Genomic DNA, 22,016 nt, shown 5'->3' on the forward strand with positions numbered 1-22,016 from the left:
AAACTGCTAGACGTGGAAGTCTCAGAAGCTTACCCAGGCAGAGACTGGCCTGGGGAAACCTAACGGTGCTCTTGGTGGAGAAGAGGCAAACAGTCGGCTCTGCAGCAACACCCGCGTGGTGTCAAGTAACAGTCAGATTAAACAAACAGCCCCAGAGGCTATTTTTACATCCAGATCAGCCACGAGTAATAGATAACTTGGGAAGTGAAAATTGTTTGCTGATTAGCTGGATGGACCCTCACCACGATTCCAGCCTCAGCTCAGAATGATTCCTAAGGCTATCCCAGAACCTAGATTCGAATAAAAATATCTCAAGATGGGAAGGAAAACATTTGTCTTAAGAAACGCTAGGAACATGATAGTGTACGCCTTGGAGCCAGTGCCGGAGGCCTGCTGATGTCCCAGAGCAGAAATAGCCTGTTTCATCATCGGCTCTGGACAACCACAGCCCGCATTCCTCGAGTAAGGAGCTATACTCTGCCATGGTTTTGGAGCAAGATAATCTGGCCAGCCACAGGCTGGGGGGGAAGGCTGGTCCTTTCAAGGAGAGACGTGCAAAAGGATGTGAAATTGTCAGGGAAGATGCAAGGTAAGTGTCCACTCGATAACTTGGCCCTGGTGTTTCCAAAACCTCACTACCAATGACAAATCTTTCCTAACAGCTCAGGGCTTCCCTCTCCTTCTCTAGGAAGGACTCCCACTTCCACCCCCAAAGTCCCAAGATAAGCTCACACCTGCCTTCTCTCTAGCTGCTTCCTAGGTTGGCCTGGGGTCATCTTCCCTACCCTTAAATGGCCCTCAATAACCTTTTTCTTTTCAGCCTCTGCTGTGTTAGCTCCCAGTTGCTCTCCTCACCCCTCTCAAGATGGTCCTGACAAAGCTCCCTTGCTGTCAAGATTCAATGCAAGAATGTCTTCTCTTTTGACCAAAGCCTCCTTTTATGCTCCCTTGGTCTGTGGCCTGAGTGATTCAAGCTGTCCAGTCTGGCCAGATCCATGACTCAATGCCCTAGGGGAGCCCTGCAGAGTACTATACCTCTGGGTCTATTTGTGAACTGCCTGTCCTGACTTTGTGGGCACCTCAAGGACAGCCACCTCTGTCCTAGTCTTGAACCTTAGTCTGTGAACATCAGGCCCTCAAGGCGGGCTCGGCTCTACTTTCCTGGCTCAGCACACGGAGATGGTTTGATGTAGACTCACAGTGAACCTTTCAGTGTTATCCATCCCACCCAAGACAGCAACCAACTTGAAGTGGGAGTGAAAACATCACAGAGACTCGGGGGACCTTGATTCCGTTAGCTAAACACCCTTCCTTGCTAAATCTCAGTTCGACCTATGTTTAAACTGGAAAGAATGCCTGTTTCTCTGTGGGGTTAAAGGTCAAAGGAACGAAGATAGAAACATGACGGTAAATTGTTAAGATCTTCAAGTATTAGCAAGGTTTTTATGATTTTTTTGTGACATTCTAAACCATGTAGGTTATCATTTATTTGTTTCCTTTAAATAAATCTTAGGCCAACTTACTTTTTAAAAAAAACCCAGAACTTTCTATTAAGCAATACCAGAGGCAACCACAGATTTGATATTTTACTGATTGCTCTTCCTCATTACACACACAAAGCAATTCATAGTCAGTCCTTTGTCACTTGTGCAAGGCCAGAGTCACTGCCTCCCAACATTAGACGACACCGATTGCTAAACCTCATTATCTGTGGAATTTGTCTTGGGTGAGCAACAAGAGCTGAAGGGTTCATTGTGGCCTCTGACTTCCCAGTTCTCTTTCCTGCCCTCTCAGTGTCACTCTTAATGGCTCACAGGTGGCAAGCATGACCTCATGTCTGCTTTGGGATCACAGAAACAGTGACCGGTGCTCCGAGGCAGTGGCTGACTGACAAGAGACCAGGGGAACCTTCAGGGGGGCCAGGAGTGACAGGCAGCTTTGTCAACAATGCTGGGAAAGAAACATCTTTCTAGCAAGAACCTCTGAGCACGCTAACCAGACCACAGCTGAGCACCCCGGAATCCACCTGCCCCAGGAAAAGCTTCCATCTTCCAAAAGCTATGGATCCCACATCTTAATTAGTTACTGCGGGCACACTGACACAGAGCACCCCCAGCAAAGACAACAGTTGGGCTTTGGATCAAGAACACAGGGTCTGCATAGCCCAGAGCTGGCATGATTCCTGGGGTCTGGCCAAGAAGAAGTGACCACTGTCTTCCAGCCCAGGAGCCATGAGCTGCATGGAAAGAATGTGAATGAAGACACCATTCTAAATGTAGACTCATGGGTGCTATGTGAGCCACCGTGCTTTGAATGGTCTAGAAAAACAAGGCTTGCTTGTCCGTCCACCAGGAACATAAATAAAGTTGTCCTCAGACAGTGTGTTACCATGTCCCATCCCTGCAATGACAGCTCATAGTAGGGGAAAACTATCTGCTTAATGGTGGGAGCAAAAATGGCCGAGCTGTGTCCCTGATGCACGTGATGATCGCTAGCTTCATCTTACAGTAACTTCAACCTGTGCCGTGACTGTGTTAATTAAACATGGTTAAAGTCTGGGAACAAGGGCCTTGCACAATGGCTTCTATAGTTTGTTTTTGGCACTCACATCTACCCTTGTGACCTGGACATGGGTGACTTTTTTTTTTTTTTTTTTTGGCCAGCACTAAGATTTCTTTGGGAATCATTCCTGTCAATGTCTTTGGGAGCCTGGTGCATCTTCCTGGCTTGATAATAAAATGTAAAAGCTAGCCAGTACATACAGAACACTTATACCGTACCTCCTACCATTCAATGTTCTTACACTAGTGAGCCACACACCACATATCCTTGAGCTCAGCCTTTTGCTCCATCCCATGAGCTGTTTGCTATCCCGGAGCTTCAAGAGGAAGAGGGAAGAAAGTCAGACACTTCCACTGCCCTTAGTGAACTATTGCTACTAGTTCCATAGGCTCCATAGCCTTCAGAGTCATTCCGCATCTGGGCTTGCTGCTGGGTGAGTTCAAGGCTAGCTTGAGCAACTCCATGAGCTACTGTCTCAAAATTAAAACAAAGCATAAATTAAAGGAAGGCTGGTGATTTCGTTTAGTGAACATGCCTAGCATCCATGAGGCCCCAAGTTTAATCCCTAGCACAGGAGTCAGGGCAAGGTTGAGACATACTGAACAGCTCGGGTAGAATGCTCAAAACATGAGCCTCTGTGGCACATCTCAGATCCAAACCATAGTGCTCTTTTGGAAATATGAGATCCGTGTGTACACAGAGGGACGCTGACTGCTTATGCTAGTTCAGTGTCTGGCACCAAGAGCTGAACTTAAAAGGAGTGCTTCATTAGTAGCTTACAATCTGGATGCAGCTCACACACCCTGGTGGCTGAGGACATTTCCATGGGGCTGCTGTTCTTCCTGTCTGGATACAGTTGGGGGGTGTCCTAGTTGATGGAGGGAAATCTTGGCTTAAGGGTAAGATAGCCCCCTTGAGGCTTAACCTTTGGTGTTCCTTGGTAAGGACTTAACAGTGAAAGACTGTGAAGTGTGTGTGTGTGTGTGTGTGTGACTTAGTAATCCCAAGACACACAAACACTTCAATCATGTCCTGTATCATTCACATGTTGGGATGATCGTATAGATGATCTACAACTTACACTGGTCCTGTATGAGATTTCCCATTTTATGTCAATGATAAAGTGGCATGTGTCTGGTGGTCAGCCTCACAGTATGAATGTTGACTGTTTCTAGGCTGGCGGTGTCTAGCCTTAGAGTTCTGGTGATGCTGGGCAGAGACAAGAAGCTGTACCATCCATGAAGGGAGCAACTCGCTCGACAGTGTGTGCTCTGCTAAGGTGTTGCTTTGCATCTGATGAATTTTCAACTGAGGACTTCAACTTACCATGTGCTTGGTGGACCATAACCTCATTGTAAACTGGGGAACCTGATTTGGTTTAATAAAACATATCATTAGACTTTGTTTCCATGTAGCCAGTGAAAACCTGAGCTTACAGGCCCATACACAATTGGTCCTGACAACTGTCAATCATGGAAGTGGGATGGAGGGTTCATGGGACTCTATTCCTCTTTGCTGAGCGAGCGACTAGCTTCTGATGGATTCTTGCAGAGGGGCAGCCCTTGTCTTCAGCTGCACACACCCTGCCGAGCCAGGCTCTAGTGGGTAGCTCCAACTTCAGGGCCACACAGGTGGCCCTGGCTAAACTCAGTGAGTTCAAAACAGAAAGACATAAATGAGGAGAAGGGACCTGTAGGGAAGAGGAAGTGGACAGTAAGTAGTTGGGGTGGGAGAGAGGGATCATGGTAACCATGACCAGAATGGCCACTGTAGCCATGGTAACCATAGCCAGCCTGCACTATCATCATGTATGAAACTGTCAAACAACAAATTTAACGAGTTATTAAATATTATTTTGTACATTTGTTTCCACTTGTCAAGCTCTCAGGAGATGTGAAATGACCTGTGCGACTTACACTGTATCTGCGTGCCCAGTGCTGGGCCAGCTCATCTCTGGGTCACAGACTTCCACCTATTCCCATCAGACTGATTCATCCGGAGGTGGATTAAGATATGGAGAATATCTTGCTTTCTCAGTCTGCAGTGGTTCTAATTCAAGATTTCAAGAAGGGACCCCGTTTCCCCTGGGGTGTATCCCTTTTATACCCAGGAAAACAGAGCCTTCCTAAAATAAACACTCTTCCAATGCAGAGGCTGTGGGGGGATTCGCTAGAGAAGCCTGGCTGCAGGAGTTGAGAAATGGAGTGCAAACTGCAGAGGAGCACAGGCTATCCCCACAGGCATTTTGGTTCCCTTCTGCAGCTGTAGGGAGAGAAAAGCCACTGCTCCTTCACCCATTTCTAGAGTGATAGGGTTGTTCGAATCTCTTGCTTGCATCTGAGCCTTGTAGGTGTCTGCTTAGAGCACTTTGAACTGATCTTTGTTCTCATCTCTGCAGGCTCTGCAGTGTGCTTGTGAAGCACCAGGAGTGTTTGTTTATAGCCAAGCCAAACTACCAGCTTTGCAGGTTTGGCCTTAGAGATTTAAGGAACTTCTTTCCAGGATGCTAACAGCTGATCAAGTCTAAGCACATAACCTGATTTTTCCTCAACTTGGTACTTCCAGAGCTCTGCAAGCATCTAAGAGATGGAACATGCATTTACATGGAATAGAATCATGGCTTGACATGTGAGATCATGACATTATTTTGTCATAATAAGACTGCTTTGGGGGGCTGGAGAGATGGCTCAGTGGTTAAGAGCACTGATTGATCTTCTGGAGATCCTGGATTCAAATTCCAGCAACCACATGGCAGCTCACAACCATCTGTAATGAGATCTGACGCCGTCTTCTGCTGTGGAGCACTACACAGTTGTGGAAAGGGGAAAGGGTCCCTCTCTGTCTCGTAGCTTGTAATCCCGAGGATACGGGAGAGAACTGTGGGCACAGTGCATTTACTATCTATTCAAGGAGGGGCTACAAATGAATATACTTTATTTTTGTTGGAAAAGAAAGTCATAAGTAGACAAGAACCAGAAACAAGGTTATCTGTGGGGAAGAAAGGGCACAGGATGCAGGGAGAGGATTGGAGTTAGAATCCTCTGGATCTGCCCTTTCTTCTTGGGCACCTTGAAGCCATGAAAATACTTTGTGGAATTAAAATCCAACACACACACACACACACACACACACACACACACACACACACATACACACACACCCCAGATACTGAAAACTAAGGAACGACTTGTTTCATTAATGGAAACAAATGGGAGTGCTCAGGATTCGACTTAGATGTAGAGTATCTCCCTAGCATGAAGTGCTCCCGAGTTCTGTTCCTAGTCCCGACAACCAAATGAACAAACATAACAAAACTGAAATAAATGGGCTTAATGTGTAGGTAGTGCCTTGGAGAAAATGCATCATATGGCTTTAAAATACAGTGATTTGGCCTAACAAATCAAATATAAAATAAAATCCTAAGCTATTCTTAGGAACACACGTGTACATAGAGGTAAAAGCCACCAAGGCATGCTGACGCCATTAGAACGAAAGATTGCATTTTTTTTTTGTAGTAGAGAAAGGAGATGAGCATGATAATAAATGACATTGAGCAAAGCCCCACCCTCTCTCCCTGGAATATCGGCAATTACTCTTGATTTCTGTTTTTAGGAAAGACAGAATGGCGATGGTCGTAATTCATGCTTAGATTTTTGCCTCAATCACCCTGTTTTATTTAAAAAGAAAAAAATTAGGAAAATAACAAACAAACCAGAAAACATGCAAGAAGATCCTGGAACACATTGTCATATCAGAAAGACAGGCAGGCCATCCAACCCTTCCAGGACATGTGAAGAGGCTCTCATGGGGGGAAGGAAATGGCGGTGGGTGTACGGTTAGGAATGAAACCATCAGCAAATAAGAAGCACATCAGATCTGTTTAAAGTGATCAGTTCATAGTGACTCTGCAGGGAGGGGGGGGGAAGGCTAAGCATACAGTCGTCTGTGTTCTCTTTGGCAATCACAGGAAGTAGCTTACCCTTCTGGAAAATGGGACAAGGCAACAGGCATAGCCTGATCTGCACATATAAACTATTATCCAATGGTCCAGAGCAACATGGGACGAGGGAGGGAAGTTTCACTAAAGAAGGGATCGAGGAAATAGAGGATTATGAACTGTCACACACAGGTGAAACCTCTTTCAGGAGGCTGCCAGCCAGAGGCTGCATGTGGAAACACACCGAGGCGTCTGGTTTTCACTGGAAGAGATCTCTAAACCTAGTTTAACCCCCAGTGTAGAGAAAACGACTAAAGCTAAGTGGTGTCAAAGGTCACAGGCAGCAAGACGTACCTGAGAAAGCAGGAGATCCGTGGAAAGATCTATAGCTGAAGAGGCTGATTTCCCGTATAAATGAAAATGCCCCCATAGAACCCATGACTTGGCTCGATGATAAAAAGCAATGCCCGCCTTCCCTAAAGAGATGATGGGGTAAGAGGAGGCAGCAGACTAACAAAGTAGTAAAGCAAGGCAGGCAGGGTGTACAGTGGGTTAAAAGCCACTAGGAGATCACTAATTACCACGTATAGACCGCTGCTCCTCAGACGCCCACAAGGTTCTCTAAAACAGTCAGAAGACTAAGGTGATGGAAGACTAGGTGTGAGGATAGCATAAAGTCGCAGGAAGCCTGCAGGGGGAACCGCAGAAACACCTGTGAGTGGAACTGTGTGGTCTTTGGGACTTCAAAGTTACACAACGTCCAGGAAAGATCGGAATTTGGTCTTTTTTTTTTTTTTTTTTTTTTTTTTTTTTGCCCGTTCTGAGATTTGTATACATTCACTTGAAATGCCCTGAATTAGGAAGAGAAGGAAACTCCTAAAGTGGGGAGGGAAGAGAAGGAAATTCCTAAAGCGGGGAGGACACAGCCGAGGTAATCCGAGTAAATAGGTGGTGTTTGAGGGCTCAGGGAAGCAGAGATAATCAGGCAACCAGAGACACAGGCAGACCACGATGGGGCAGAGCTGAGTCTGTTCCTCTAGCCATGTGGCAGGGACGGTGACACCTGGGCCAGCCTGGCCCGTCACACAGACTCCAGGCTGTCTGGTAACCTCACTTGGGGTTATCTGACACTAAGTGGCTTCAGGGAGGCCAACATCTCTACAACTATTGGCAAGCTCACAAAACATCAGAAACAGTTAAATGTCCAAGTGGAGAGAGTAACTGTCTGAGGCCGGCCTTCCAAATTAGGAAACTGAACCTGGAGAAAATCATTTAGTGTGCTTGTTACGTAACCAGGCAAGAGTGGACTATGTATGCTAATACAAAACTCTGCATATGCATGTAAAGAAAGAAAGCATAAAATGTGTGTGTTACACACATAAAACAGCCACCACCACCACTACCTCCAAATCTGTCACAAGTACTCTGTTGTCTTGTGCTGAATAAAAAGATAACCTGAAACCAGAAGCAGCGGATATTGTTCTGTAAGCTGGGCATGTGTGTGTGCATGTATGTGTGTGTTTAATAATGCTGTGTATGTCATGCAGGTGATGTGAAGCAGGGTAATTAAGACAGATCCTACTACTGACAGGAGGTTCTTTGTAGTCTTTACGCTGTGTGGCTCCCTGGACTGAAACCACACAGGGCCAGTGGCTAACTTCACTGTGACGAGTGACGGCTCTTAGAATGGAGGTGTAGCAAGATGGGGTGTCATGAGAGCGCATGGGCTTCCTACTTGTTCTCAAGGGCCAGTCAAGGGTTCCTCCAGTGTAGGGTGACCTTTGCCTTTGGGGCCCTGGAATGCTCTGCTCCACAGATAGCCTCTCAGAGCATCCACCTTGCTGTCAGAGATGTGGGGCTTCCTTTAGGGACACGGAGGTTGTCGAGGCTGCCCTCCCTGTCCTGAAGTCCACTAGAGAACCTTCCTTCCCATTCTCCTGTCTGGTTTCAGAGCACAGAAGACTGGATCTGGATCAGCTGCCATTTGAAGTTGGGCAAAATTAGAATGTGTGCTCTTAGAAGAAATGGCTTTACATGTCACCAGACTCTCACCCCCCCACCCCCCCGAGTTGATATCTAGCTTTCTGGCTCAATCTCCTCAAGACTAGCTTTGCTTCTGGAAGCTTCTAAATACTGACATATAACTTTGAAGTATGTTCCTTCTACAATGTGAGGATTTCACATGTCGTGGGATGCAGGCAGGCATGCTGGTGGCTTCATATAGTGAGTGTAATGGGTAAGGGCTGGTGCCATCTCACCCTGGCATGGGTGACTCCTAGGCCAAGATTTTTCCTACTCGTGTCTGCTCTTGGTGTCCACAGAGGGAACAGCACTGGCTCTCAGCTCTAGCCTCTGATGTCACCACTAGCCAAAGCCAGACTAGGTCCATGAAGTCACAGGTCTATAGGGGAGTATAGATCGACAAGTAACATTTACAAATGTGCGATTATAGCTGTGTGGTACTCAGCTTTTAACTGAGGAATGAGAAACCTCTGGGAGTTATTCCTGAATAGAGCAGTGGCTGGTGCTTTCATGGGGCCACGTCTTCAGACAGGGTCTGCCCTTACTGCTGACCACTACTCCTTCTCTTCCCCTATAGAACCTTCCGGAAGGCTGCTGGTTTGGGGGCTCTGTCTGAGGAGGACCTGGCTTAGGCTGTTATGTCACTGGCTCCCCTTCGCCCTCCGCAGATACTGTATCATCATCGCTCTGGTCGCCATAGTTGATATCGGTCGTGAACACCTCTGACCTACGTTGAATTGAACATGAGTATGCACAGGAAGCATATCGATGCTAACTAAGTGTTATCTTCAGCAATGTTCTCCTGTGGTGAGCAGATATCTCCCTGTGAAATATGAAAGCTGCCCAAAGTTATTAAAACCCCCTGTGTCATGGCGGGAGCTCAGGCTGAGCAGTTCTCCACGAAAGGCTCATTAATATAGTGGCATTATTTATTTATATCCTACCCTAAGACAGACATGATGTAATCCAGTAATTAAGATTGTTATGATCGAATATTTATTAAGCACCTCCAATAAGCCAGACACTGATATACATAAAATGAGTCTATCCCCTCAAGAGCTCTCATTTCACTAGTATGGGGGTTCGGTGCCTCTCACAGGGGAGCAGGAGGCTTTAATGGATTTTGTTTTTCCTGAATGAGCCTGAAAAATGAAGTCGATCAGAAATTGGGCCTGGTTGGATAAGAACCGGAAGACCCTATCCCCAAAGTGGCCTTAGGTGGGAAGCTAGACTTCTCTGGAGGCCATCTGGGCAAACATCTGCAGAGCCCCTCTGTGGTATGTTGCAAACTGCTATTTGCTTGGTCCCTACTGTGTGTCAGGACCAGGGCTATAGAGAAGAATGGTTGCAACCAGGATCTCCTGAAAGCAGCTCTCAGTGTCAGGTCCAAAGAGACCTTTGTGCATCTGGCACCTCCCTCACCAGCGCTGGGAACGTGCAGCTATTCCTGCCCCTAGTTTTTCTCTTGCTGGTCTTGCTTGTTCTGTCTCCTGGGTCCCTGCCTGCTCTGCCCCTCCACATCTGAGAGCCTGGCCACTATCCGGAGAGAAACTAATGACAAGCATAGGAGTCAGTGAAGGAAGCGTCATGCAGGCAGTGTCTGGGTCACCCAGAAGCTCTGTAACTAACTTTCTTCACTTCCAATGCTCCCTTGGTAGGTGTTTGGGGAGAGAGTCAGATGTCCCCTGGGTAGTCTGCACCTTTGGTAGATGCTTTGAAAACTGATACACAAAGACATCATGTCTCTCTCTCATCACCAGCTCTGGCTTAAACATTTGGTTCATAAAATCAAAAGAGAACAACAGGAAAGCCACAGCATTGTGAAGCCCTAATCCTTTCCATACCACATCAAGTTTGCATTTTAGTGCTGTGTTTTTCCGCATGAATTCTGCCAAAGTACACACACCATGAAGTGTACCGTTGCAGGCACACTCCACGGGTGGTGTGGTGTTACACACACCCTCAAGGTTGGGAAGCCAGTTACCAGAGTCTTCTCATTCTGTGAAACTGAACTTTGTATCCATTCCATAATAACTTCCCATTTCTTTACTTCCTGCCTCAACATTTGGGAAATTTCCATCCTTCTTCCTGCCTTTATTTCTTTTTTTTTCTTGTATACATGTTGTAATACAGTGTCTTTTTGCAGTTAGCATATCTCAGTTACATAATGTCCTTAGGGTTTGTTCTCTTCATAGCATGTGTCAGAGTTCTTCTGCCTCCAAGAGGAAGAGTGCTTCCCTGGCTTCTCTACCACACACTTTATCCACTTGTCTATGGATTGGCTACCTTTAGGTTGCTGGGCATAATGTTGCTACAAATATATGAGGGCCTGCTTTTATAACACACACACACACACACACACACACACACAGAGAGAGAGAGAGAGAGAGAGAGATGATGATGATGATGATGATGATGAAGATGAAATTGCTAGATTATATGACAATTCTGTCTAACTTTTCTAGGTACTGTCAAACTCTCCCATAGACATGGCCTCACTGACCTTCTCTCCAACACTGCACAGGGCTTCTGTTTTTCTCTCTGTTATTTCCCACTTTCTTTTTCATTCATTTGATTGTAGTGGTTTTAGTGGGTGTAAGGTGGAATCTCACTGTGGTTTCGATTTGCATCTTCCAAGTTATGACCGGTGTTGAGCATCTTTTCAAAAACAGGCTTTGAAGAAGCAGGCAAACGTGACTTAATAGTCATAAAATCAATAGGGATTTCTTGTGGAAATAGGACTTGTCTTGCTCTGTGCTGTTGAGAGGTACCAGGTGAGTCAGGGTGAACTTCAGGGTCCTGGGTGTGAGCCCTCCTTTGGTGCAGGGCTTGGCTTCTTAGCTTAGCACTGTGCATATTAATGGTATGTGGAGCATTTATGCCCTGCAGATGTGTCATCCATCCCTTGTGTTTCTGGGTAATGTGTATGGATTGATGCTCATCCTTAGATAGAGGAGCTATGAACCCTGAGTATATGGCTTTGGTTTCTGTTGTGTGGGTTACTGTGAATAAGCCTTGCTTTGGGCAGTTTATGCTGTGCTGGCAGTAGGTTCCATGAGGAGGCCCACCTAGGCCTGCTTCTTTCTTAGTTTCCTGGATGTCATCATAAACATTCCAGAGAAGTCTTGCTTCCAGCCTCAGGAGGTCTTCATTAAAAGGTTGCAGGGCTCTTTTCCATCAGGTAATCAGTGCTGTGGCTCCTTAGCCACGCTCCTATGTGAAACATGGGAGACTTCTTTCCTCATGTGGTTATTGCCAGCAGAATGGGCTGTGTGCCTGTAGTGTTTCCCTGTGTAGCTGATGAGCACTCTCTCCCGGAGGCCCATCACCTCGAGGATTACCAGCTACCTCCCTTGGGATGTCCAGTTGCCCAAGTCTGGATAGAAGCCTAGTCATCTGCTCCAGTTTGTTTTTAAGCACTGGGTCTGATGTTTAAAAGATACTACCTGTGTGAAGAAGGCACGTTTGGGTGGCTTCCCTTCGATGGCTGTCTGCCTGCTTCCCTGTATCACAAGAATGATCCCTGTCAGCCAAGGGCACACAGAGCACACTCAAGCATCTCTCTACAGCAGCTTGGAGCTGGCTGGAAATGTGGTTCTTAGACTCAGTGTGTTAGAGATCCCACTGCTTCAACAAGCCCTGCAGGGGACTGATCGTCTGGTAGTCACTGGGCTGAACCAAATGTTTTCATACGTTATCTCCTTCCATGCTCATGAAGCATAGAAGGGGAAACTGAGGTCACAACACTGTGACATGCCAAAGCTAGAGGGCAAATAGGGACAGATCTGGAAGTGCATGAAGAGCACTCCCAAGACCTCCTTTCCAATGAATACAACACTGTGTGTGCAAAGGCTTCGGGTGAGGATGTTCATTAGTCTTGACCCCGGCTCTGACTTTGCTGCAAGGCATGTGGAGAGCTAGAAAGGAGAGCAATGGAGTGTTCTCCATGCAGAACACATAGACAAGCTCCACCTAAAGGCACCCTCCTCCAAGAAAAACTCCACCTGCTGGGGTTCTGGGTTTGTGATGACAGCACAGAGGAAGAAGGATTGCATAAGAAGATAAGTCAGATATAGAACTGATGTCACCAGTGCCAAGGGCAGCAGTGAGAATGATGTCCATGAGGAAATGGACTGCCAGTGACCATAGTTTTATTTGGAGCAAATTAAAGCCACAGAGGCCAGGGCACACCCTAGGGAAACATTTTAATGGCTGTTGCTGTAGAAATGTTGGGTCAGTCCAGGGTAGGTAGGAGACCTTTTGAATAGAGCAAGGAACTGGCCTCAGACAGACAGACAGACACAGAGTGGGGATTTTAGGGACTATCAGGTACCTCTTCCATACCCCTTCTAACCCCCGTGACTGTAACACTGACCAGCGCTCCCTGAGAGGCAGTTAGAGAAGAGAAAAGCCTGTGTCTGGCTTCCGGCTTAGACTCTTCCTAGCCTGTGGGTATGGTGAAGCCCTTTCTCCACCCTTGGTCTTGGCTCATGTGTACAGTCAGCATCGTGATGTCAGCCCTGCTCCTTTGCACAGACTAAGACAGTCTGTGTGAAGTGCGTATTTTCCCTACCAATATGCAGGTGATCCAGAGGAAAGCAGCCTGTGGTAGAGAGAGGTGTACGACCTGAAATAAGGGGGTTTGGTTTGTTTGTTTGTCTATTTGCGTGTAGGTGGGTGGTTTTAGCAATAGGAAATGGAGTCTTTTTGCCTCAAGTGAATCTGCCACCATCATTTAGGCTGCCTAAAACAGCAGCCTGTGATTTGTTTGTGTTTTCTTTTGAGGTCGAGAGTGGCTCATCTCAAGCTTCCTACACAGCCAAAAATGATGCTGAACTCTTGATCCTCCTGCCCCACAGACCAAGTGTTGTGATTGCATGTGCCACCACACCGAGCTCTCTACAATCTATTTTAAACCCCAACTCAGAGCTGGTCACCCTTTTCCCCCAATGCATTTCCTGTCAGTTCTGACCCAGGCTTCATGATTCTCCTTTTAAGGTTTGAAGAGTGACCCCATTCCTGGATACTGCCCATATGCATCCATAGTGCTGAGGTGACTGGGAATGTGTGTGTGTGTGTGTGTGTGTGTGTGTGTGTGTGTGACAGGTTTGTGGGATACAAACATTGCATTATCACACCAAAAAAAAAAAGAAGGAAATTTTGGTTTTGTGGAGAAACTAATCCACTAAGAATCTTACCTTGAATTCGTTGTGGATTTTATTACAAATGTTATGAAGTATAAAGTGAACCCTTGAAGATATGTTCTGTTTTGGAAGTGTTTGGCATTGGGGCGTCTTATCTATTCAGGTCATAGGAGAGCACTGTAGAGTGGTCTAGACAGACCACCCCATACTCCTTCTTCGGTTTGCATAAGGGCGGCTCCAATCCTGGTATTTCCCCCCAGCAGCACAGCTGGGAGGGGCAGGTCCTTCTGTGTATGACCTTAGCTACCAAAGCAGGAGGCATTCTTCCTATGGGATAAAGAAAGCCTTGAAATGGTCTCTTCTCCATGGTGGTATATGGACAGACAAACGAACTTACACACTTTAATGGGTGAATGTTACTACAGCTGGAGAAACTAAAAGGCATCCTTGAAGGGTCAAGAGCCTGCCTGGCTTCTTACTCTGGGCTAAGGATCCGTTGCTGCCCATCCTTTTTTCCCCTTCTCTCTCTCTTTGTTCATCCTTTCATCTTTGGTAAAATGTACTTTTCTCATTATAGACAATTTTCAGGGAGGGGAAAGAAGGTGAGGAACCCCTCTCTGGGATGTAGAAGATGGAAGATTGTGCTTGTGTGGGGTAGGTGTATATAGGGGCAGCTGTAAACTTTCTGCTCGGTTTTCCTACAAGCATAAAACTACCCCTAAACTATGATCTTAGAAAAAGATAAATAAAAATCCTTTGCATGTGTGCGCCTGGGTGCATATGTATGTGTGTGTGCACGTGGGCACATTTGTGTGTGTGTGTGTGTGTGTAGGCCAGAGGTCAGCACCTATCTTCCTCAGTCATTCTATATCTTTTTTGTTTTTACTGAACCTAGAGCTCACCGACCAGCTAAGCTAGCTGGATCCATCCATCTCTGCCTCCCCAGAACAGGGACTACAGATGCACCTCCATACAGCTTTTATGTGCATGTTGGGGAGTTGATCTCAGGTCTTCAAGCTTGACAGCAAGCACTTTATCAACTAAGCTATCTTCACAACCTGATAAATAAAGTCTCTACCCATGGGTTCATGGGCCACTTGAATGTCAACTGTCTTGTCCAGGTGACCATGGACTCAATTGTCTGAAACTGTCGGCCAGAAAAAAAAGCCCTTTCTTCTTAAAGATACTTTTCTTGGTTATGTCGTCACACAGAGGAACGCTAAGTAAAGCAGTAAGGGTCAGAGCCCCAATGCCAACATTATTTATCTCAGGGCAGCTCTATGTGTCTTTCTCTGGTCTAGCCCAGGGTACCCACATTCAGGTGAGAAGAAACCACTGGGCTCTTTCCGGGATGAGTGTCCAGGGTGAGCAGGCCATGACTCCTTGTTTTGGGGATGAGTGCCTGAGATGCAGGCTGGACTACAAGCCTCTTTTTAATCAGGTGCCAACAGTGCTTTCAGCAGCCTCCTGCAGGGTGCTGACAGGGGCAGTCTCAGGTCAATTTCAGGCACTTCAAAGGGCGCAGAGGTAAAATTGCTTCTGGGAAATGAGGTCCCTACCTCAGCCCTGATTTTCTTGGGCCACCTCCAGAGGTGGGAGATATTAGCACGTCTGGAGCTCACGTATTGCTGAGGCCTTTGGTGAAATCTCTGCAAAAACATTTTGTGTCTCTTTGTCTGTGAGATGGGGATGGACCCAGAACCATCCACTCAAACAGATCTTCCAAAGAACACAGTCAAGGCCAGCTCACCTGGGACCCCACCTGCCATCTCCCAGGTGCCGAAGGAAACTGATTTGGTGAACCAGAGCCAGCACATTGGTCAACCTCCTTATGAAATTTTCCTATCTTACAAACAGAGCCGGCTGCTTTTAGCTTCCACTCCTAACAAGGTCACCATACGCGGTGACTTCAGTCAGGCCTCCTGGAGAGTCATAAGGTCTCTCTAACGCTGCAAACAAAATTGTGTTTGGAAAGCCGACACTTGCAGGAGTAGCTAATTGAGGCTCCATGGCTGGGGCCCTGTGAGTGTACGAGGGCCTCTCCCCTACTCCTCTCTGCCCCCTTGCTGTGCTTCTGCTCCTGGTAGATAGCATCTTAGGTCAAGCATGTGCTAAATATAGCTGTCCTCCCAGCTGGGCTGTCACCGGGGCTGTCAGCAGCACTGTCCCCAGGTTTTGGTCTTAATGTTATTGCCGCCTTTGGCTTAACAGCCCAGCCCAGCCATGGGGTAAGGATTTGTGTTTGGGAGTCATCTCTCTTCAGACCCCACAAAGGCAGGTGAGAAAAGAGAGAGAGTCCGAGATGAGGGAGTGGAACATTGGCTTGGAGATGGGTCACAATGTTGTGGCTGCCTTGAAGAGCTGAGCAATTATCTTTTGTGCCCCAACCAGTCTCAGGCAGCAGCCTGGCTAAGCAGAAGCTGCAAGACTTGTCAGAAGGCCTAAGGCTGCTGTCTATTCACATTCTTACTCCTACACACCAGCAAAGGACTATGGAAATCCACTGAACCTCTTTGGTCCCATGTGCAGGGAGGAATCATGGTGTTTTATGCTTCCCACCATGGTGAAGGAAGGGAAGCCAGGATGTCCTGCTGTCGGTGAAGAAGACAGCCTCCTGCAGCCAGAATTCACACACACTCGTCAGCACAAGGACCTGCTTAAGGCTCTCCCCATCAGCTGCTCGTGCAGATATCTAGCTGAATTAAGGCCATGTGTTCTAGGGTCTCTAGGTGCTGGAAGCTTAAGACTCTAAGAGAACGATGGCTCAAGGACACATAGCTAGTAAACATCAGGGACAGGACTTAAAGCTGCATTTGATTTGATGGCACCAAAGTGTCCCCTCTTCCTGTCTGCCTTCCATGCCCCTTCCTCCTCGCGTGACAGTCGAGTTATGCTTTCTGGTTATTGCTCTGAGCATTCTAAAGGAAGGTACCAGTAGAGAAACATAGCTGAGTCTGGGCAGGGCCCAGGAAGGAGGCTTGGTGGGGGCTCACTCTGATGGAGCAGGCTGTGCATTGCCCTATCCAAAGCTTGATAGTGTTCTACATTAGAGATGCCCCTAAATGGATGCAGTGCGGAGCCTGTGTAGCTGAGTGCAGTGGTCTTCCTAGGGCCGTTCTGGTTCTTAGAGATGAAGCCTGGGCTGGTATCCAGTACTTCCCCTCCTGATTTCCACTTGTTCACTGGCTTGGTGCAGGGGTTGCTACAGGGTTAGCTAAATGGGGCCATTTTGTTAGCATGTTTTCCTGCTGTTCACTAGTGCATAGGGTGTAGGTATAGACTGCAGGGATCTGATCAGCCATTGTTTCTAAAGAGTAGTAGTTGTTTTCCAACTACCACAGGCAGCCAAGGCAACAGTCAGAGTCCTTGATTTCATGGATCTTATTTGAGGGATCGGAAATCGTTTTGAGAGGAGAGTCGAGGGCAGATAGGATTAGGTCTCCTGGAGTCTTGAAGGCCAAGGTGGTTATTCGGTTTCCAGGAAGCAGATAGTGGACTCAAACAAGGGTCTATACAACCTACTGTGCATTAACATAGACACAGGCACGCGCGCACGCGCGCGCACACACACACATGCACACATACACGGAAACTCTAGTCAGCGAATAAAAAGCTTTAAAGCTATTGAGAAGCTAGGTGAGAAAGAGGAAGGGACTGAAGGGCACTGGGGGTAGAACTGTTCTCAGTGAGAGTGTGCTTGCTGAAGGCTTGAATGTGAGAGACAAGGAGGTGCAGGCACACATGAGCCTTATAGTACTGGATACTCACTTAACCGTGCAATGTGGGAGGTCATTCAAGTGCTGGGTAATTCAGCAAGCCACTGTGTGAGGTGTGGGACAAGTCCACAGCTAACACATAGTGGTTGTGTCTATATGTCAGGTGTGGGTCTAAGTCTATGGGAGAATTTGAATGGCCACAGCATCCCTAGGAGGGGGGTGTACTATTGCTAGCTATATAATTTGCTTAAGGTCATGTCCCCTTCAAAAGCTTAGTCTCAGCTGTATCTATTCTCCTCTTCTTGGGCCACCAACTCTGCTCACCAGCAGGAACCTTGTTCCTGCCTTTTGCTAAGATTTTAGTGTGTGTGTGTGTGTGTGTGTGTGTGTGTGTGTGTGAAGTTTCAAATCCCTATGAGTCTTCAGAAAGCTAAATCAACCACTCAAATAACTTGACCCTTGTATAGGATGAGATGGGATTGTTACTTTGTTTGGGGCTGAGTTGAAGCGCTTGACCTTGGAGGTCCCAGAGGCATCTGTGAGCTCATTCAGATGGTTTGGCAGAAGAGAAAGGCTGTCACTCCAAGTGATCCCGTGGATATGTCCAGAGGTGCCCATGCAGTGGATGTTCCCACTGCTAAGGGGTGGGGGCAGGGGCAACATGAGGTCAGTTGATATTGGCTCTGACCACATTAGTCAGTGTTATAAACAAGCAGGAGAAGAAAGGTGAATTTCATATCAGAGTAAGGGGATGGTATAAGCGCAGTCTTAGTGGAGAAAGAGAGAGAGAACGGTGCCTTGGGTCTGAGGACAACCAGGTCCATCAGGTGCTGTCACCACTGCCTTCCAGAATAATAACCGTGGGCTCCAGATGACCTCAGCATCAATGGCAGGGCGAGAGGGAACTCAGCACCTCTTGCTGTTACCCTGTTCTGCTCCGGCACAGCCATCCATTGCGTTAATTAAGTGCTTCAGTAGCGTATGAAGGCTGGGTTTTGTGCTTGAATATATTGCCACATTAATAACTTCAGAACATTTTAGGTAGTGTCAGAATAGTAAATTAGGACACAATGGGCCATATATTCAGTGCAGAGAGCTGAAGTGCCATTTTATTACACATGTCATGGAATTAAAGGCTTAATTTTCTTTTAAAAAATGGCGATGCATCATTTCCTGCAGCCAGGTAAAAACAGTCAGCAGAAATGATTTATCCTTCATTCCATTTAAAAATAGGAAACCAGATTCCAGGATCCTGCTCCTTGATATTTATCTCTGCCTGGAGGGCACTTGAGACATTTACCCACCATCTGACTTGAAGGACACAGCCAGGCGCTAGGTGTGGTCAGGAGAGGAGGGTGGCGGTGGCATCCACAGAGAAGGCTGTCTGCTGGTTGGAGGACATGGCCTCCTCCTCTGGGCTCCAGGGCAGACAGGCTGTGCTGCGTGTCCTGGCCTGTCCTCAGATGAGCTGCCTCGTGGGGCCCTCTGATTTCACCTGACACGGGAGAGCAGCCAGACCTCCCATAACGGGTACTGGAGGATGGAGATCTCAGATAGGAGGAAATGGGGCTTCTTTGGTTTCTACAGTTGTGACAGCCACAGGAAGATGTTGTATTTTAAGGACAGCTCTTTTTCCCATCCTCCCCACAATAAAAGTGATATACTCATTGAGAAGAACTTGGAAACAGAAAAAAAACCAGGACGGTGATAAATGTTTGGTTCTCTACTGTTGATGATGTATGAGGATGTTGATGAGGCTCCGGTGGCTGCTGTAACAGTCGCCAAAGCTAGGGGGCTGAAAGCAACAAGGGTTTATTCCCACACAGAGTTGGAGGCCAGAAGTCTGAAACCAAGCTGTCAGCAGGGCCGTGCTCCCCATGAAGGCTCTGAGGCAGGAAGCATCGAGATTCATACCACTTGGATGTCTATCTGCATGCAGTTTCTATCTGGAATTTTCCTCCTTTGTGTGTCTTTCATAAGGTCATTATCATTGTATTACTGTCTACTACACCCACATCCCCGACAATTAAGTTGCTCTTTTCAAGTGTCCTGATGCAAGAACACCTGGGCATAGCCTTTCCCACATAAGTGCCCACCCAGGATCCAGGTGAAAAATTGGGGTTTATCTTTTAAACCATAGTTTGGCCCACATCAACCAGAAAAGTGAGCCTTTTGATCAAGTTCAAAAGGATGTAGGTGATGAAGCCCAACCCAACTGGCCTCTAGGTATCTTATTTGTCCAAAAAGCTTACATGCTAATGTGCATCATTGGTTCATGACTGGCTTTGATGCACCATTGGAGGGCACTGGCTCCTTCCTGCCTTTTCTTTCAAGTCCGGTCACCATTGGAGGCTGGTCCTGAAGTTTTCACACTCTTCCATCAGAATCAGTTCTAATGGGATGCTCTGATTCCTGCTGTCCCTGTCTATCATCCACCCTCGGGGATGTCATGTACCCAGACCACCACCTCCCCTAGTCTTGTCCTTCCTGCTTCAGGCTTCTCTTTACTAGAGAAGATTCCTGAGCTCCTAGGGAGGGCTACCTGCCTCCTTATCCACCATGGTCCATAGAATGCTACCCTCATAGTTCCTACAGTACATGGTCTCCCACTGTGACCAGAGCTTCTGAGAGGTACAGCGTTTCGAGAGATGGTGGTGGCTCTGTGTATCCTGAGAGCTCCATGTCTTACAGGGACTGTGCTCTGCCCACTGCTCTGCAGGTCTGAAGAGCTCAGGATAGTGCTGCCTTTCCGGAAGGTGCACGTGGAAAGTTGTGGCTGGCTCTGGCAGCCACAGTTCTGACTGTAGAACTGAGGATTCCCCTGACAGTTCCCAGTTATTGCCAGCTCACTGTGGTTCATGGCTTTGTGTGTTTGCATCACAGTCCAGGTTCCGATCCTGCAATGTTGGTGTCAGCGTCAGGAATACAGAGGCCAGGTGGGTGACAGTGAGACTTGACTCCAAGCTTTGTCTCCTTGGCATCGCATTGCAAGACCCTTACTCAATGCCTGATGAGCAAGTGTGATGGTGGCAGACAGGCAGGGGCATTTACCTTGAACAGCATTGGCTGTGAGGAAGAGAGACTTGCAGACATGGAGTTTCAGTTTGTCAGAGTCGGTGATAGGCTGGAGCAAGTCCTAAGAATTTGCCTTTCTGTGGGGTCTTCTCACTGTTAGTCCAGAGAGTGGGATGCATAGGCAGGGCTCAGACTGGATAGACTGGGTAGTCTTCCTTTCTGCCCAGTCCCATGTCTATTCCAAGGCCTCCTTAGTGACAAGATTCTGTGAGCCTCCGTGGGATGTCTTATCCCAGGATGAGTAGCACCCAGGCAACATTTCAAGGTTAACTTGAGCGGCACACCCCTCACTACGTCTTCCTTACCTTGCACAGATCCTAGACACACACTTGGGTGCTGGGTGCAACAGTTGAAGATGGAGTCACCCACACAGGCTTCCTTTCTCAGCCTCTCCTAGTGTGCATAGGTTATCCCAATCCCACTCAGTCTCTCCCAATATGCAAAGGTTACCCTATTCAGTCCCACACACTGCATGTGGGGTATCACACTGAACCCCTCCCATAGCCTTGGTAGAATGGGGGAGTTGGGTGTAGAGGAGCATATGGATACACTGTGTGTGTGTGTGTGTGTGTGTGTGTGTGTGTGTGAGAGAGAGAGAGAGAGAGAGAGAGAGAGAGAGAGAGAGAGAGAGAGAGAGAGAGAGGGAGGGAGGGAGGGAGGGAGGGAGGGAGAGAGAAATACTCTTCAGTCAGTCCAGCAGTATAGAGCATCCAAGCTTGCACATCTGGATGGCAGAGGCTCTCTCTTCTGCTTTCATATCTGATTGCTGTGCAGGTGTGCCCTGTGTGTTAGTGTGCATGAGTCCCTATGGAGGTGTGCTCTGTGTGTTAGTGTGTATGTGTGTGTGCACTGCATTAATGTGTGAGAGGGTCTGCCTTGACATGTGAGTCTGTGCACGTGTCTATGCTTGTTTGTGTGTACCCTGGGAAGGGACCTGTTGCTGGCTCAGTATTGAATGGGTGTGTGATGACATGATAGTTCTTGGTCCTGTTTATGAAAATGCAAGTGGCTAGAAGCAGCACCCTGTATCTCCCTGTGACAGTCCTTTCTATAGGTGACCTCTGCCTTATACACACTTGGTGTCTACTTCAGCAGGAGCTTCTACAGGGGACCTTGTGGTTACTGGTAGATGAAAGTGCGATTTTTTTTTCACATCCAGAATTCAGGTCTTTTGACTGTGACCAGCTCTGGTGGGTCCAGAGTCATGAGGGGGAGGCTGAGTTGCCCCTACTAAGCTCTTCCACCTACCGAGTCACGCCAGGCATTGCTAAGGACTCAGTGGGGTGGATCTCGCCAGCCCACTTTCTCAGCAAGAAAGATTAAACAGAAAACATATTGTCCAAAGATATCCTCTATTAGAGCTTTGCTTACACTTCCAGTCCCCTCTAATGCCCCCATGAGCTCAGTGAAGCAGGCCTGTTAGCCCCACGGTGCAGACTAGACTCAGAGAGATTAGTGATTTGCTGTGGGAAACACAGCCAAGAAGTGGATCGAGTAAGAACTGGGGATTCATTGACTAAGCCCACCATTCTTGGATCTGAGGAGGTAAGTCTGTACCAA

General features: G+C 47.4%; 1 protein-coding gene across 2 annotated transcripts in view; it reads right to left on the bottom strand.

Annotated features, from left to right (window-relative positions):
- Positions 1–22,016, bottom strand: part of C14H10orf71 (chromosome 14 C10orf71 homolog) — a 49,902-nt gene that overhangs the window by 27,510 nt on the left and 376 nt on the right. Inside the window, exon 1 of one of the 2 annotated variants that reach the window (XM_021181238.2) lies at positions 34–183. The exons of the other annotated variant lie outside the window; for it this stretch is intronic. The gene's annotated coding sequence lies outside the window, so the exon portion shown is untranslated. Of the gene's footprint in view, positions 1–33; positions 184–22,016 lie in introns of those variants that run through there. 2 annotated transcript variants of the gene reach the window in all.

Source organism: Mus caroli, chromosome 14 (assembly GCF_900094665.2).
Source record: "Mus caroli chromosome 14, CAROLI_EIJ_v1.1, whole genome shotgun sequence".
Lineage (NCBI taxonomy): Eukaryota > Metazoa > Chordata > Mammalia > Rodentia > Muridae > Mus > Mus caroli.